Source organism: Heterocephalus glaber, unplaced genomic scaffold (assembly GCF_053883595.1).
Source record: "Heterocephalus glaber isolate CG9 unplaced genomic scaffold, H.glaber_assembly_v1.0 deba00001463, whole genome shotgun sequence".
Classification (NCBI taxonomy): Eukaryota; Metazoa; Chordata; class Mammalia; order Rodentia; family Bathyergidae; genus Heterocephalus; species Heterocephalus glaber.
This window is the reverse complement of record NW_028258310.1, coordinates 8,448,830-8,465,321: the sequence shown is the minus strand read 5'-3', so window position 1 is coordinate 8,465,321 and position 16,492 is coordinate 8,448,830. Positions and strand designations below refer to the sequence as shown.

Here is a 16,492-nt window from a genome sequence, read left to right as displayed (position 1 = left end):
ATGAGATAAGAAAGCATGAATGACTGACCACAAGATCCGGTCATGTGGATAAAGATCATCTGAGAAGGGGAAAGGGTGGTGCATGGGAGAAAAGGGCACAGTAGATAAGACAGCCTACAAGACAGAGAAGAACTATGAGAATGCATAAGCCACAAAACCAAGACACAGCAACTATGTCAATAGAGAGCATCAAAGATGGGAATATGTATGAACTGCACATTCAAGGATGAACAAAGAGGAGTTCCCTACTCATTTCTAGCCCATTACAGGCCTGATTTTGAGAGCCTCATGAGTCGGGGGATGGGGTGCAGACCATTTTCCCATATTCATCTAGACACAGAGACACACAAATACATACATGCAACAGAGATAAGGCCAGTAGCTCCTGTCATAATTCAGGCTTCTCTATGACAGTTCCTGAAGCAGACATTAAGTTTTACTTAGGTTGAAGAGTCACTATCATTAAGGATTTTTAGGTTATACAAAACATCAGGATACTTTCTTCTATATATGCAGAGTTAGTGGAGAAAACAGAACTCGTTTCATCATGTCCTAGAATACTACAAATAGAAATCAGGTAGGGACACTTTTCAGGAACCAGTGTCAAATGTCCTCAAGTTGTCTCCTTCTGGTGCTCACAACGTTTGATCCTTTCACCTTTTTGGAACCCTGAGGTCTAAACAGATAATGAAATTTTTTTCTCAGGTACTTTTGGCTTGCCTTGTATTTAATACATGTTAACTGGAGTGAAAAAATATTTTTTATCTTTACAAGGTGAACATGCACTAAAATATAAAAACAGAAGCCAAACACAATGGCACAGGAATACTCTTTCCTTTCAAGAAAAGATCTAATGAAGGAATTTTAGTCCAATGCGTTCTGCTGAGTGATAGCTGGTTAAAGGGCACCTCAAATGGAAAGTAAGGTCAAAAGCACAGATTCATACAGCATTATTAACCTCAGACCTTGAGGAGCTCACCCCCCCAACCTCCACCAATCAGGCTGCTCTAGTGGCAATCCCTACAGTTGTGCATTGGGTTAAAGAAAAAGAAGTGTTACTCTATTGTACAAATATTGGTATGGATTTTTGTTTCTCAGATCATAAAAGGAATCAAAGAAGATAAAAATATATTTGTACAAGTTTGCAGACGGTACACTGACAGTGGGTTGTTAAGGGAATTAGATACATTTAGGCTTTATTACCTACTTAAAGGCAAAAACAAAAGCACACAGTCCATGATGACACTTTCAGAAAGACAATTAGGCTAAATGGGGCAAAATGACAATCCACATGTTTGTAGTGATGATGCTATATGCACATTTTATGTTAAATTAAGCTTTTAATGGATTTTAACATGAGGAGTTCTTCTGAAAATGGAATCAATTAAGCTTTTGTGGATTTTTAAAATTAAAGTATCAAACCAAGTGTAAGTGCAAATTCTGTCATTGTAGATCAGTGAAACTAATTTTTTTTTTTTTTGCTTTGGTCCTCTGTCTCATATGATTGATAATAGTATCAAGTAGTTACTTCTTCTTAGAATGTTCTCCTTATTCTTAAAAGTAAAATCTCTCCCTACTGAACTACTCAGTGCTGATGAATTAGTTTTAGTCTAATGAGATCTCAATTTTAATGATGTTAAACAAGTGTAGCTAATAGTCCCTAGAAAGGACAAGCCCACACCTTGTAACTAGGTTTATTAATTAAACAAAGAGGCTTTAAATGCTAGTTGTGTCTGTAGCCCCAGATGGGTACTATAACAACTAGAAAAATAAAAGTATGATGTAGCTCCTGATCTTCACATGGTTACAATCTATTTGAACACACCATCTCACTAAGGGCAAAGATGAATGACCATAAAAAGGATTAAGCACTGAAGAACTGTGAAACAGTATGGGCTAAAAGAGCTCAGAACAGGGATGGCAAATGGGGATGGGAATAGTTGAGAGAAAGCCTTTGCCAGGAAAGTTGACGTCAGCAAGACATGAAATAAGAGTAAGATTTGGAGGAGCAGAGCTGCATCCAGCGCAGAGGAGGTGAAACTTCTGGGCCACCGTACCAACTCCCACAGTGCCAAGGAGCCAAGCTGACCCCAGTGCCAAGGAGGTGAGTCCTGCAGATGCCGGTACACATCCCCCCCCACCTTGAAATGAGAAGACATGTAAACAAGTCTCAAAACCAGACTTCCAGATTACCTAAAGGGAACCCCAAAAGGGGACCAAGATGGAACGGTCTGATACTCAAATTCCTGGACTCCCTGAACTGCCAACAAAAGAGGATCTGGAAAAAATGAAATCAGAAATAATTTGTCACATAACAGCAGAGATTGTGCCCATAGTTCAAGACATGATTAATAAATCTAGAGAGGACATAGATAAAAAAAATACAGGAGCTGAGGAACATGATGGAATCCCAACATAGGAAACAAATGGAATCTATAAAACAGATGCAAACAGATTTCCAGGAAATAAAAAATACTCCATTGAAAGTTTACACAGCAGAATGAGTCAATGTGAGGATAGAATTTCAGAAATAGAAGATAAGATTGCACTTAGTGACCAGGAAAAGAAAAATTGATTCAAAATCATAAGGGACCACGAGAAATCAATCCAGCAGCTTCTAGATGATGCAAAGAAGAATAACATAAGACTGATTGGAGTCAATGCAGAAACAGGAGAGAATTAAGATGACATAAAAAAATGTTCACAGAAGTGATGGCAGAAAACTTCCCAAACAGGGGAAAAAGACTTGACATACAGATAAGTGAGAGGCATAAAGGATTCCAATTAGCCTTGATCAAAAAAATCTACATATAGGTATATAATAGTTAAGATTCCAGAAACCCAACAGAAGAACAAAATTCTACAAGCAGTTAGAGAAAAGAAACAAATTACGTACAAAGGAAAGCCCATCAGAATCACAGCAGACTTCTCAACACAAACCCACAAGACAAGAAAAGCCTGCAGTGACATATTTCAAGCCCTAAAGGAAAACAACCTCCAACCCAGATTGATTACCCTGCAAAACTATCTTTCAAAACTGTTGGAGGAATAAGAAACGTTCATGACAAAGAACACCTTAGCAACTTCATGAATATCAAACCAGCACTCCAAAAAATTTTAAACAATATCCTAGGAAAAGACAACAAGGACCAAAACCCCAGCTAACTCAGCAGAATGAATCTACTGAGCAGAACAAGAAATTAAAAGCAAAGGGGGAGAATCCAACAAAAAGAAAAAGTCATGACAATGATAACTCAATACGTATCAGTTATAACCATCAATGTTAATCATCTCAACTCACAAATCAAAAGAAATAGACTGGCAGAATGGGTCAAGAAGCAAGATCCAACAATATGTTGCAAGAAACACACTTAACTCAAAAATAAACTCATAGACTGAAAGTTAAAGGGTGCAAAATAATACTCCATGCAACAGGAATCCCCCCCCCAAAAAATCAGGAGTAGCTATCCTCCTTGTAGATCAAGTGGATTTCAAACCAACACTGATTAAGAGAGACAAAGAAGGACACTACATCCTTGTAAAGGGAACAATCCAACAGGAAGAGATAACAATCATAAACATATATGCACCAAACACTAGTGTGCCCAGCTATGTAAAACAAATACTAATGGACATGAAAAATCATACAAGTACTAATACAATAGTAGTGGGGGACCTCAATACCCCACTGTTACAAATAGGTCAACTAGACAAAAAATAATGAAAAACTAAAACTCAATCAAACTCCTAAACAAATGAACTTAACAGATGTTTACAGAGTCTTCCACCTCACAAAATCAGAATGCACATTCTTTTTTTTTTTTTGCTTTTTTTCCCCCATTAACTTTATTGGTACATTTTAGGTATAAAATACTGTTAGATTCATCATTGGGATCTTATACCATTACATGAGTATCTTGGTTCTTATTATTTTTTTTCCCCTTCCCTTGCCCTCCCTTCACCCCCTCCACCCTTCCCTATTTGCAAAGACCTTGTTTCCATTTTTTCCTCTTCTCATATTTTTTCCTTTCCCTTTTTTCCCTTCCCCTACCCCTCCCAATTCCCCTGCTCTTTTAGACCTTTTCTTCCTGTTACACAATATCAGTTATACATCTTTTAAATTACAATATTAAGATCTAGGAGACATTATCCCAGATTTTACAGAATTTCAAAGGATATAGAAAGCATATTACAAAAATACTTTTTGAAATAAATTTGACAACTTCTAAGCAGTAACTTAGAAGACAAATTAATGAAACTAACTCTGGAGGAAATACAAAATTTGAATAGCACCTATTAAAGAAAGTATATTCCTAGCTGGAAAACCTACTTATATGACAACAGCAGGCTCATAAACATTTTAACTGATAAATTATATCAAATATTTAAAGCAGAAAAAAGAAGGAACACTTCTCCCCTCATTTTAGGAAATCAACATTGTGCTAATCCTAAAACTGGATAAAGATAATAGAAGAAAAAAGGGTTAGCATGTTCTTTTCAGCTGCACATGGGTCGTTCTCCAAAATAGACCACATATTTGCTCATAGAACATGCTTAAGTAAGTGTAAAGGAATTGAAGCTATCCCCTGTATATTATCAGATCATACTGCGATGAAAGTGGACATCAATAGCAAAAGAAACTGCAAGAATTTCATAAACACCTGGAAATTGAAAAGCACAGTTCTCAAAGACAATGGGTCACAGAGGAAATTAGAGAAGAATTCAGACTGTTCCTACAATTAAATGACAATGACAATACAACATATCAGAATCTATGGGACACAATGAAAGCAGTCTTACAAGGGAAATTCATAGCAGTGAATATTCATATTAGGAAAAAAGAGTGAGCCCAATTAAACAGTCTGATGCTGAACCTCAAGCTTTTAGAAAAAAAAAGAGCAGGACAAACCCAAAGCTCATACAAGGGAGGAAATTATAAATATCAGAGCAGAAATCTGTGATGGAGACTAAAAGAATGATACAAAAAAATCAATGGAGCAAAGACTTGGTTCTTTGAAAGAATAAACAAAATTGACAAACCCTTAGCCAACCTTATCAGAAAAAGGAAAGAAAAGACCAAAATCCATGCAATTAAGAATGAAAAGGATGAAATCCTTCACACTAAAATTAGGAAGAAGACAAGAATGTCCACTGTCACCACTCTTGTTCAATATAGTTCTGGAAACATTAGCCATGGCAATTAGACAAGAGAAAGAAATAAAAGGAATAAAGATAGGAAATGAAGAAGTCAAATTGTCATTATTTGCAGATGACATGATACTGTATATAGAAGACCCCAAGAACTCCACCAAAAGTCTTCTAGACTTAATAACCAAATTCAGTCAAGTAGCTGGTTACAAGGTCAACACACAAAAATCAATAATTTTCCTCTACACGAATGACAGACTCAATGAGAGAGAAATAGGGCAAACAATTCCTTTCACAATAGCATCCAAAAAACTGAAATACCTAGGAATCAACCTAACAAAAGAAATCAAATACTTCTTTGAAAACTATAGCACTCTGAAAAGAGAGATTGAAGATGATATCAGAAAATGGAAAGGCATCCCTTGCTCCTGGGTAGGAAGAATCAACATAGTGAAAATGGCCATACTTCCAAAACTGCTATAAAGATTCAATGCAATCCCAATTGAAATTCCAGCAGCATACATCATGGACCTTGAGGAAACAATCCAAAAATTCATTAGGAACAAAAAGAGATATAGAATATCAAAGGCAATTCTAGGCAACAGAGACATGGCAAGGGGTATCACAATCCCCAACCTAAAACTATACTAAAACCTACAGTGATAAAAATAGCATGGTACTGGCAAAGAAGCAGACCTGAGGACCAGTGTAACAGATTAGAAGATGCAGAAACAACTCCAGACACACTCAGCCACCTCATCTTTGACAAAGGACCCAAACACACTCACTGGACCAAAGATAGCCTCTTTAATAAATGGTGCTGGAAAAATTGGGTTTCAACTTGTCAAAGATCGAAACTAGACCTGTATCTCTCACCATGCACTAAACTAAAATCAAAATGGGTTAAAGGTCTAAATATTAAAACAGAAATGCTAAACCAGCTGGAAGAGAGGTTATGTAGAACTCTTGAATACATCAGCGTAGGAAAAGATTTTATGAACAAAACCTAAGTTGCCCTTGAACTAGCACAAACAATGAACAAGTGGGATCTCTCCTTATTAAAAAGCTTCTGCACAGCAAGAGAAACCACCAACAGTGTGAAGAGACAACCCACAATGTGGGAAAAAATTTTCATCTGCTGTTCCTCAGACAAAGGTCTACTATCTCAAATCTCTAAAGAAATTTAAAAAATCAGACCTCCCAAATTTAAAGACCCAATCCAAAAATGGGCTTCTGAAATGAACAGATATTTCTCACACAATAAAGTAGAAATAGCAAATAAACATATGAAAAAATGTTCACCATCACTGATCATTCAAGAGATGCAAATGAAAACAATGCTAAGATTCCACCTCACCCCAGAAAAAACGGCTGCTATCAAGAAATCAACCAATAACAAATGCTGGTAGGGGTCTGGGGAGAAAGGAACCCTTTTCCATTGTTGGTGGGAGTTCTGTCTGGTGCAACCACTATGGAAATCAGTATGGAGATACCGCAAAGAACTAGGACTGGAAGTCCCATTTGACCCCACTATTCCCCTGCTGGGTATCTTCGCCAAAGAATTAAAAGAATCATGCCACAGTGATATATGTGCACTCATGTTCATCGCAGCACAGTTTGTAATAGCTAAAACTTTGAAGAAGCCCAATTGCCCATCAACTGAAGACTGGAGAAAGAAAATGTGTCTTTTTTAATAAAATGGGAGTACTACTCAGCCATAAAAAATGAGAAATTAGAGACATTTATAGCTAAATGCACGTACACTGAGGCGATACTCTTAAGTGAAGTAAATAGGACACACATATGTAAATACTGAATAGTTTCTGTAGTGTGAGAAATTGAAAGTGTAAATAAGGACTAAAAGGTATAATAGATAATGTGAAATAGGAAGAAAAAGGGCAAAGGGCAAGGGGAAGTGGGAGAGGTTGGGGAAAGGAAAGAAGGGAATGGAATTAATATGAGAAAATGGAAACAAAATCTTTGTAGATAGGGTGGTGTGGAGGGGTTGAAGGGAGGGCAGGGGAGTGGGGAAAAAAAATAAGAACCAAGAAAGATTATGTACAGGTGCAAATTTCCAATGATGAATGTCATTATATTGTATACCTCAAATATTCCAATAAAATTAATTTTTTTAAAAAATTAAGATTTGCCAATACAGCAAAAGCAGTCCAAGTACAGAGAGCCCTTCAGCCCAACTTATTGTTAAGGATTGGCAGGGTAAATTTAGAGAATAAGATATTAGATAACTGGCCTTTTGGATCTAAGGATTCAGAGTGGAACTCTGGACATAATATGATATGTTTTTAATCTTGGGGACTGATTATGGCATATATCTAAAGTCACTTTAAACTTTTTAACTCATTCCAGGCATCAGGCAACACTGAAGTTTTATATGTTCAAATTCAATATTTAATTCAGTCAAAATTCCAATCTCATTCATACAAGAAAATCTATCTCTTGCCATAAAGATTTACTACATTGTTGGTTAAACAAGGCATATTGAAGGATGCAGCTCTTTCATACTTTGAATTCGTTAAAGATGAGGATACATATAAAATTGTGTAGCTGAATTCTCCGTAACAGAAAATTCCCCTGAGGGATTATCCATTTCTTACCCCTGAGCAAATAAATGCAGTATTTCTTGTTAGCATACTCCCCCGACCCCTTTCTTCCTCCTCTCCTTCTCTTGTAATCCAAAAACATTTATTAACTGTCCATTTGCCCATCCATCTATTCTGTAGCCAAACAAATATATATGTTGAGTGTCTATGATGAGTCAGGTATTATGCTATGTTCTGGTTACAAATATACAAATGTTTACAAGACAAATATTTTCTCTCATATCAGGTGTCTTACAACCAAGTGAGAAAAACAGACAAGAAATGAGTAAACATACAAACAAAACAACACAATTTATGATAAGTCATAAGAAAGAAGCAAACAAAAAGTTGAAATAAAGATCTAAATTAAACAGGCTAAAAAGGGAAGGCTGCTCGGAGAAGTCCTTCATTTGGGACCTAAAGGATGAGGCAGCTTTACAAGCAGAGGAAAATATGTGCCAAGAATCCTTACACAGGCAATCGCCTGAAGTGTCTGACAAACTTAAAGAAGTACAGATTAGATTCTATTTATTCAAGAAATAAAAACATACACAATGTTTCACTGGTCTTTGGGTTGAAAAACTTTTCCTTGTTTTCTTCTTCTTTTCTCAACAGAAACTGTCCCTAATAGATTAATTACAGAACATCTTGCTCAACCTTGTATTTCTGGCTGACCCTCAATTAGTACTCAAGGGTACAAGTAGCATTAAAGAGTACTTTATCTAAATGATTCCACTGCTGAATAAAAGATAAAAGTACTGGAGATGGTGAAGAATATATTGTTTACCCATTTCTCCAAAGAATCTTGGAAAACTTTTGTGCATGCTTAGACATTATATATTATATGGGTGAAAAATAAATGAATTAAATTCTTCAAGAGAAAAATTTTCCACTTATGCTTGATGATTAGTCAGAAGCCAAGAAAAACAACTCATATTCACAAGGAAGTATTTCAGATTAAATGTGTGTGAAGAGTAAGAAAATATCTTCATATGCAATCAGTACAGTGGTTAATGGCTTAGCTACAATTAGCTAATGCTTAGTTGAAGAAAATATGCACCATAAACATAATTCATTTAATTACGTTAACTAATGTTTCAACAGTAACTCATTGTATTAATATAAATTACTGTAAATATAGTGGTATTTATATTAATTCCAGAAATCTGGTTCTTACCTTGTACCACCTTATCTAACCTTATATATGCCATCTTTCACCTTCTTTTGTGTGTGTGTGCATGTGCATGTGTGTGTGTGTAAATGTACATGTATGTGCCCGTGTGTGTTTAGGTACAGGTAAACTTTTGAAGTATAATTTTATAGGAAAAAGGAAAGGACTTAAAACTATCAATTTACTTTCATCAACCTATAGATAACTATTTTTTAAAAAGATATAATGAGATAAAGACCAATACACAATACTGGTTTCACTGTAATATCCATTATTTATAAACATTCCTCATAGAAATACACCATTCTTCCTAAAATACCAGAAAGATAAATCAATGATTAAGAATAACAAAAAAAGTGGATTAAATGCAGATTCCTAGGCTCCTCTTCTGGACATTCTGACTCAAGTCTGGACAAGAGCCAGGAAATCTACATTACCAAATGCTCCATGTTTTCCAAATATAGGTAGACTATCTGTGGTGTGCACTTTGGGAAATATTGCCATTTAGAATCTGGAAAATCTTAAGAAAATGTTTAAAGAGGCATTGGTCAATATGGTGGGGATTTTGTCAGAGAATGCCTAGCATTTCATAAAAACCTACATTCAATTTTGTTGGCTCTCATTTGCTTCTGATCCATCAAAATGTGAGGAATGTCTACATGTCCATTACAACAGACTGAACCACAAGTCATAAGAATTAGTGAAAAACCAGTCAGATTAGAGGCCTAAATACTGTTTCCACCATGAGTGGAGCTGAAAACTTTTCTACCCCGCTTTTCCCAAGGTACATAATGGAGCACCAACTTTCAACCTCTCTATGTGAATGGCTTAAGTTAGCACAATGTATTTTCTACTTAGTATTTAGTAAGTTTGCTAAATTATATCAAGAAAATAAATTCAACATGGAAAACTATATAGATACAAAATTTAGATGCAAGCATTTGACTTTTAAAAGAGGCACAACAGAAAGACAAATACTACATATTCTTACTTAGGCATGAAAGCTGAAAAGCTGATCTCATTGAAGTATAGAGTAAAATAGTGGTCACCAGTGGTTGTGAAGAGTATAGGGGAAAGGAGTTCAGAGAGAGGGTGGTTAAAAGATATAGGGATGAGGGCCGGGGATTTAGCTCAGTGGTTCTGGCACCTGCCTCACAAGCGCAAGGTCCTGGGTTCGATCCCTGGTACCAAAAAAAAAAAAAAAAAAGATACAGAGATGCAGTTGGATGAAAGCTATGACTTTTATTATTCTAGAGCGAGTAAGATAACTATGGCTGACAACAATTTAATGAATATTTCAAAATAGGTAGTAAAAAGAGTCTGAATTCTTTCAACACAACAAAATAACAAAAGTTTTGGTTAATGTATACACCAATTATCCTGATCTGATTAGGATATATTGTATACATGTAATTCAGTGTTACATCATAGCCCATAAATATGTATAATTATGTGTCAATTAAAAATTCAGGGAAAAATTTAAAGAGACCAAATTTGGAAGTACACAGCCAAATTTCAAAAATTTTTGCTACACAACTGAGAATTTACATGTTTTCGATTAGTTCATATTGATTTATACATAATGTGAACTTATCAATGTATACTATGCAAAGTCACTCTAATAGAATGAAAAGCAGAATGTAGATTTTTCAGACATATAGATTTTCAGGATATATTTAACAAGGCACAGTCTATGACACCTGAAAAACAGGTATAAGAATTGTTTCTTATTATGTCTATTTGCTAAAGAAAAACTTTTATTTTAACTTGCAGTGGGTTGTAGAAAAATATAAAGCCATATTTATGGGAAGGGGAGGACTCAGTTAATAAAAACTCATCTGTATTTTCTCAGGATTAATTCCTATCACATCATATATGCTCCTTTCTTGTCACTTAAACCGAGCAGTCATACAGGCTTCATAATAATGCCTTAACATTATATTAAATTAAATTAAATGAAAAATCTAGACATTACTGTTATTTCTAAATGTGCCCTTTAAAAACCCTTACTACACTGATTCCAAAACACTTAGGCAAATTAATGGCTGCCAGAGGATGTGCATAATGTTTAAGGACACAGTCAAGTTTAAGCATGGTTTACCTTTGAACGATCCTTTCTATTCACTCAACATCTTCTGTATAATTAATAGCCACTCTCCCAAATCACATGCCAATTAATGAGATGCAGCTAAAGGCTTAAAGGTCTGTACTGCAATTCAGTCTTAATGAAAGTCAACATCATTTTGCCAAGAAAGCCCAGATCACATTTGGCTTTCTTAGACATTAGTAATGTTTTTATGGAAACAAATAGTAGCAGTGTCTGGTAAATATTAGACCATTTAGATAAATGTCATATTATTCAGCCTAAGAAAAGTTAGAAGAAGTTTCTCAATTTCTCCAGAAATAAATGTGCTTTATTAAATAAGAGAATATTTAAAAGAAATCAAGATATACACATATATGTACATATTGATGATTGTATTTCATATACTTTTAATCAAATATAATAATTTGAAAATACACTTAATTTGCATTCTTAATTCCTCCAAATCAAATGCTAATTTTTCAGATTGTATAAAAGGTTCTTCATTATCTGATTCTATTTTCCTTCAAACTCTCACCTTGTATAAATGAAGCCTGGGCACATTAAACCTCCAAGTCTGTGAAATAAGCAAATTATTTTGTTTAAAAAATGAGGACATCCATTTCACAGCTGAATAATGAAGTCTGAATTTTAAACACAAGGACCTTTGGTTAAAAAATGAATGTTTTTTTCCATTACAAATCTGTCAGTCTAATTTGGTAATATAAATAGAAGATGATCAGAATCATTCATTTATTGCCTTCTTAAATTGCTTTAGGCACAAGTAACACTAGACATGTTGAGACGCTGCACAAGGAGTCTTTTAACTTTAAGTATAAAGTTACGTACAGTATCCTCAGTGTAGGAGAGACAACTTCATCACTGAGAAAGAAAATAAAGTCAAGTATTGGCTCCCATCTTATTGTTACTTTTTAGGGCCATTTTTCATTCATTTGCAAGCCAAAATTAAACCCATTTCAAGAAAACTAATCCTCAAATAGTAGGTTAGAGATTTCGCCTCAAGTAGACACCAGATAACACTGAATACTTTTATGGAACTATAAAAAGCTCCAGTTAGTAATGGATCTTTGTTGAATGTGCAGATTCCGTAAACTCCAAGTTGTGATTTGAAAGTTATATTTTGGGACTATTACAGCTTTTGTACATCCAAAGCACACTACGGCAAAATAAAAGTTGTATTTATATATTATTATTTCATTAACGTCTTAAGATCTAACTGAATGCCTATAATAATCCTATGACATATGTCTCCATTGACCCCATGTTTGGCACATAGAAGCTCAGTGAGATGAAGGTTAACTGGTAAGATGTTTGTAAAGTTGGGACCGAAACTTGTACAGTGCAGGAGACTTTACAGAATGAATTACCTATGTGTCAAGCTGTGCACTGATTATTTCAATTCAAAAATCATTTATTGAATTCCTGTTATATAAAAGGCTCTGGATTATTTCCAAAAACAAATTTATTTGGAACAACAAATTAAATTTAAAAAGACATATTCCAGGCTGTTGCTTCCTCTACACAAACACTCGTTGGTGTGCCAGCAGCTGTTGCTTTCCAATTATCTGGTGTTTCTTATACTTTCAAGAGAATTTTTTTGCTAATGACCTACAACACAAATGTAGAATGTCACTCAAAATAAAGGATATTGTCATAAATCTTAAGATGGATCATGAATTTCGTCTTTGCCCTCATCAGAATATGTTTTAGGAAAGAATCCAGAATGGATAGAAATATGAGAAGAGATACTTAGTCAACTATACCTCATCTAATACCTCTGAAAACAAAGATTTTAGATTTTAGTCTTACTAATCAAAATGATTTTTTAAGCAGAAAATTTATCAAAAGGGAAACTGACAAACCAGTATTTTATAATATAAAATAAAATCTCTGGTGACACATAATGAGACTTATCTATAATGCCTTTCTATTGCTGAAAAAAATAATAACTGAAGATGTGTGGCAAAGGTGGAAAGTTATTTATTGTTATTTACTGTATATCAAAAATTATCCCCCACACTATTTAAGTTTCCTTTTGAAAATTATCATTTGTCCAAGTTCAATAAAAGGCGCAATGAAACCTTTTCCTCAGTGACTCACAGAACCATTTTATTAATACACAGTGTGTCTAAACAGGAGTGAGTTCAAGGTGCAACCCAGCAGCAAAATAGCATGTGATAACTAAAATCAGAGTCACAAGGCAAACCTGGATATAAATGTATTTAGCTACTACAACTGACAGTTAAAGCAAATTTTTGATCAGCTGCACATCAACAAACTGAATCATAGATAAGTGTAATGTGGAAATTCTGAAGTAAAATTAAAAGATATGATGGTATCACAGATTTTAATCCTAATAAAGTCATTAGAGTGCATCTAGCCAAACTCTGACAATTTTACAAATGGTGAATCCAAGTTCTAGAGGTAGCATAATTTGACCAACATCAAATGGCAATGTTTAACAGAAGTTAACCTGAAAACCAGAGTTATAACACCAATTTCAGAGCTTTTTATATAAAATATGGCATACCTACATTACTACCTAAGCCTTGCCTCTTAGTCCAAAAATGAAATCTCTTGAATCCAAATCCTTGCTGAAAAACCTACCAAGAAAATTCTAGCTGATGTTAGAGTTTGAAATAATAAAACATCTGATGGAAAAGTTTTTAAAAATGAGTATGTGCTAGGGGACTGGAAACAATGTAGAATGTCATCTCTCTTGCCTATGTGTCTCTTGGGCTAAATCTGATTATAAATATGTTGTCCTGGGTAATTATAACAGTATCTCAAATATCTATAATGGATACAGGTATGGAGTTGCTCCAATAGCCTATCATCCCCAGGGGTAATGAGAAGGCCCTTTTCTCTCTTGTTTTTAAAGTTAGGAAAATTACTTTACGAAGTAAAAATAATTAAACTGTTATACAGGTTTAGATAAATTTAATAGCTCAATTCTAAAATAAAAGTTATTATAGATGAAATAATGAAATTTCCTAGCATTTGATTTTTAATACATTGCGCTAATTTTCTAAAACAACTCTGAGGAACAGTATTTACAGATGTGTATTTATGAAAAACCTGCCATCAAGGTGTATCTGTTTATATGTGTGTGCATATATAGATACAGATATAGAACCCAAGATACATAAAATAGGAAACACTTTGTATGGTATATCTTAAAAGCAGAACTAGAGTGCAGAGTATGAGATTTGGGTTTAAAAATGCTTTTCAAAGAATGGTGTTTTGAAAAGGAGCAGACATCTTGTTTCAAAACCTGAAGCTTTTCCTTAGGACTGAAGTCAAAATTGTAAATGCCAGAGGAAAAAGAAGCTTTTCCTGCTTTAATTGTTCATCTGATCAGAAAGTCCAGTATCAATGAGAGAGGAACCACTGGAGTAAGAAGGGAGTGATAGGTTCTCCCAAAGGAAGAATGTTTGTTGCTTCATTAGGCGGAGCTACCACCCAGTCATGAGGAGTAAACTTGGTGTTTCCCAACCTAATGCTCCACAGCACCAAGATGTTTCAGTAATGGTTCATCATAAACCCAGCATTCTCCATCTTTATGAAATAACCTTGTCTCCCGTTGAATTTCCTTTTTCTTCCTTTCTCAAGATTCTGTTCTTTCTTCAAGTCTGTACTTCACTTCAGTTGCAGTATCAATGTCTCTGATTTTTAAATTGAAAGTGATATCCTTCCAAAGGCAGCAGGACTCATACTCTTTCTGATATTCCAACTTCCTCACTTTCTTCTTGATTATAGGCAACTTCTTAGTATCTACAAAGACTATATTTTCCCCTGTTACATACTTTGCATACATTATACCATTCCATTGCCCTTCAATTGAACAAAAAGACTTCTTATCATTTGGAGAAAAAAATCTCAGCAGTAATTCTTTGTTTCTTGCCTCCACAGGAAGGTTTAGTGTGGAAGACGATGTTTACACTATAGCCTGTTTTGGAACAATTAAGTACTGAATTCTCCTCCTAATTCCACCCAGGGCACTGTGAGGCTAGACCTTCCATAACCATTAGGGAATGTGAGGATGTAATATCTATCATAGTCTAGACACAAGACACAACTCTGCCCTATGTCAACCCCAATTGACATCCCAAGGAACTTTGATTTGGTCCAGGTATGAGCACTGAATTTTATCTTCTTAAAACACTCAGCATAAAAGGCTGAAATTGATGGGAAACTTGCTGAGCCACGAATGTTACACTGTTTTTAGAAACCCAAGGAACAGGTCCTTCTGAAACTAGCTCTGTGTTCTCTCCAGTGTCATTTGGTTTCATCCAGTGACACTGAAAGATCTCACCCAAAATGGGGTTCTATGGCTTTTTGGCAACTGATCCTTTCCTTCCTGCATAAAAGGCTGAGAGGTATCATTTCATGATTGGAATCATTCGATCCCTGGGAAGCTTCTGGTCACTAATGCTTACAGACAGGTCCGGATGTGCAAAAATGTCTGCATACATTTCTAAAAGAGATCTTTCAGAATAAATGTTGGAAGAACTACTTTAGTAAGATCCATTCCAAGCCTAACCTGTGACAAGAGGTGCATGATGACACTCTTGTGCTCCTCCACGGGCCCTGCCTCCCTGTCATCATCTCTATCATCATATAAATCAAAAAGGTCAGCATCACTTGTTCCACTGAACATGGAAGAATTCAGTGATTCTGTGGTGTCCGGGTGCCTTAGGCTATTTCCCAAGCTGCTGTGGGTCAAGACTAAGACAGATCCAGAAGAATCTATTAAGTACTTTGGGGATGAGCTGTTTTGATGGAATTCATCAGCATCATAGAACTCATCTTCACTGCTAGAGTATGAGAATTCTGGGACTATATTTGGAGACAAGTTGACATAGTTTGGAGAAGTCAGACTACTATTAGGTGGTGAATGCCCAGTGCCTGTACTATTTGCTGTTGGAGTCTGATGATGTCCCCAGGTAGCTATCACAGGCCCAGTGGGTATGGAAGATGGACACTTTGCACAACTAAGCAGGTTCTGGAGGTAAGACAGAATGGGAAGGCACTGTGCTGATCCAAGGAACAGGTTCAAAGGAACTAGGTTGATATAGTGCATCTACAGGGTCAATAGTACTTATAAGTTCATCTGCATGCTTCTCCACACTACTCTGGTCTTTAGCAATCTGCAGCAATACAATGCAGTGTTTTAACTGATTCTACTATGCTATTTGTCGTCTCTGAGAGTTTCAATTTTCTTTCTCTGTTCACCATCTTTACAGTTTTGAAGCTTGTTGTCAAAAATCTTTGGTTGTTCTATCAAAATCTGTAGGTAAGCAACAGCCTCTGTCAGTTTCTTGTCAAAGTTTTGGGCACTAGGAACAAATCCTGAATCTAAACCAGTTTGTAGAGGTTTCAGTCCATAATCAGCTGGCTCCAAGGCAGAGTGGCTTGGTATAGGGGCTTCACAGAGGAGACGAGTTCATGGAAGCCACAAGGTAGCAA

General features: G+C 35.4%; 1 protein-coding gene and 1 pseudogene across 1 annotated transcript in view; both read right to left on the bottom strand.

Annotated features, from left to right (window-relative positions):
* Chsy3 (chondroitin sulfate synthase 3) overlaps positions 1–16,492 on the bottom strand; it is a 275,320-nt gene that overhangs the window by 211,683 nt on the left and 47,145 nt on the right. The gene's annotated exons all lie outside the window — the stretch shown is intronic.
* LOC106010165 (oxysterol-binding protein-related protein 9 pseudogene) lies at positions 11,594–16,469 on the bottom strand (annotated as a pseudogene).